General features: G+C 46.0%; 1 pseudogene; it reads right to left on the bottom strand.

The window, feature by feature from the left end:
- Positions 1 to 425: 425 nt before the first annotated feature.
- Positions 426 to 2,497, bottom strand: LOC128123792 (60S ribosomal protein L10-like; annotated as a pseudogene).
- Positions 2,498 to 2,719: the final 222 nt, after the last annotated feature.

Genomic DNA, 2,719 nt, shown 5'->3' with positions numbered 1-2,719 from the left:
ATATAGACTCCATTTTTTTTCCTGGATATGACTCAAGCACAGTAAACTCTGTACCTTGACCAATTTCTGTATATGTACTTAACCTACTACCACATCCAAGTGAAGATTCAGAACATTTCCAGTTCCTTATGTCCTTCATAGTCTGAATCTGCCTCCCTCTAAGTACCCATTATTTGAACTTCTGTCCTGTAGACAGGTTTTATCTGTCAGTTAACTTCCTACTAGTACAATCACATAGTATGTATTTGTGATGGCTATTCTTGGTTGTCAACTTGACTACAGCTGAAATTAACTAAAACCCACATGGCTGAGGGATGTTTTTCTTTTTTTCCTTTTGGTCTTTTCTTTTTTTTTTTTTCCAGACTAGATGTGAGATTTATTACTGAACCTGATTCGGTAGGGTACAGGAGAACATGTGTAAACGCTCAGGAATGCAGGGCCTGCCACTTGTCCAGGGAACTTCGATTTGGGAGATGCTTGACCCCACAGCCATCAGGGATGAGCCGCTTCTCAGCAACCATGTCCTCAAACTCATCTGCACTAAGCTCAGTGAAACCCACATCTTTGAGGTGTGGATCCTCTGGTGGCCAGGGAACTAGAGCCTCAATCATGTTCCTAATTCTGCAGCATGGTGCGGATGGACAAGATGACCTGGCCAATGTGGACCCTGGCCATTGTGCCCTGAGGCTTCTCAAGACGGCACACATACCTGTCTAGAGCCTGTCAGCTCCAGCACAGGACAGCATCTTGTTGATTTGGATGACAAGAAAAGGGTGGGGCCTCACTCAAATTTGAAAGCCGTCCTTGCCACAATTCTACCATGCATTTGTTGGCACAAATACCGGCGGCCTCCAGGCTTTGGAAGAGAGTTGCCCGTATTCACCTGACACCACAAAGTGGAATTCACCAACTTTTGCCTTCTTCTGCCCCAAATCAAAGATGCAGATCTTGGCATCAGGGACGTCTCAGCAGAAGCAAGACTTTCAGTACAGCTTGTTCTCACTTTATTGGAGGCTTGTTCTCACATTGTTGGTAATACCAGGTAGAGTGGTAGCCCACGATGACAATAGGATCTTTAGTGGCATGCCAGAAGAAAAGAGTCTTTTTTGGTTTTATGAGATAAGGATTCTCTGTGTAGCCCTGGCTATCTCGGAACTTGCTATGTAGACTAGGCTGGCCTCGAACTCAGAGATCCACCTGCCTCTGCCTCCCAAATGCTGGGATTAAAGTGGGATTAAAGGTATGCACCATCACTGCCTGGGTTTGTTTTGTTTTGTTTTGAAGAATTTTTCTCTTTCTTTCCCTCTCCCTCCCCCTCTCCATCTCCCCTCCCTACCTCTCCCTCCATCCCTCTCCTTTCCTACTTCCCCACCTCTCTTTCTTTCATTTGTTTGCTTGTTTTTCAAGACAGGGTTTCTCTGTGTAGCCTTGGCCATCCTGGGACTTGCTCTGTAGACCAGGCTAGCCTCGAACTCACAGAGATCTGCCTGCCTTTGCCTTTCGAGTGCTGGGATTAGAGGCACGAGCCACCACCACTGGCAAGAGATTTTTTTCTTAATTAAATCATTTGAAGTGAAAGATCCACTTCTGTTCTAGATCTTCTGAGGTGGGAAGATACAATTTAATCAGGACCACACCTACTCGCAGCCTATAAGTACATAGAAGAAGGAAGCTTGTTCCCTTTGCCTGCTTGTCTTGTTCTTGCTAGCAAGTCCATTCCTACACTGGCATTAGAGCCTACTTCTTCAGGATTCTTTGTATACTGAAGACCAATAGAGACATCTAGCCCCATGGACTGAGCAACTACTGGATTCTTGTACCTTCCATGTAGACAGCCATTGTTAGACTGTAGAAATAGTTTGTTCTCTTTCATTGCTATCCAATTTTCTTTAGATGGATATATATATCTATATATCTATATATATAGACATATAGATAAAACTTGCTAGTGTGGTCTGCCGCTGATACATAATAAGGGTTTTTTCCACTTCAGAACTTTTATAAATAAATAGATCTTCTATGCTTTAAATATTTGCATTCCACCAAAATTCCTTTGTTGGACTTTAACCCCCGAGATGATGGTATTAAGATGTGGGGCCTGAGAGACACAGTGGCAACAGGTATGAGAGATGGCTGCTGCAGGCAATGGAGAATGCTGTTGCCAAGTAAGGCCAGCCTTGGGCCATCACCAGCCTACCTGGCCCTCTAGCCCTCAAGCAGCATGGAGGCACTCCCCCGTGGGGGGCATGAGAGCTCAAGCGCGCTGTCCCTGGGCTGGAAACATAATGGTCATGCCTGGGGTACCAGTGGGGTGCCCAACACTAAGGGCAGGGGGAGTACAGCAACCTGAAGCTCTCAAGGGTCCTGCCCCAGACACTGCTGTCCAGCTGCATGATTACCCTGACTCTGAGCAACAAGATGTCTGAGATGAATGTCTTCTGGACTGGGTCTCCTACAAGGGGCTGGTGCTGCCACTGGAGGCCATGTTGATGCTCATGATCTGGTGCAGACCATGCTGAAGTTAGTGATCCATGCTGCTGCCAGAGACCATGTGGATGTCTACGATCCATGCAGCCTGCTTCTGGCTCCTATGGGCAAGGAAACTTTATTGATGACTGTGGACTTATAACTGAGGATAAGAGACATTGAAGGCTTCTGTGGGGCCATTCTTATTTGAACCATCACATTCCACTCCCTGGTTCTCATAGGTTTGTAGCCA

The sequence above is a fragment of the Peromyscus californicus genome, unplaced genomic scaffold (assembly GCF_007827085.1).
Source record: "Peromyscus californicus insignis strain IS unplaced genomic scaffold, ASM782708v3 Scaffold_4__1_contigs__length_199733344, whole genome shotgun sequence".
Lineage (NCBI taxonomy): Eukaryota > Metazoa > Chordata > Mammalia > Rodentia > Cricetidae > Peromyscus > Peromyscus californicus.
The sequence above is the reverse complement of the archived record's forward strand: the minus strand, read 5'-3'. Positions and strand labels throughout refer to the sequence as shown.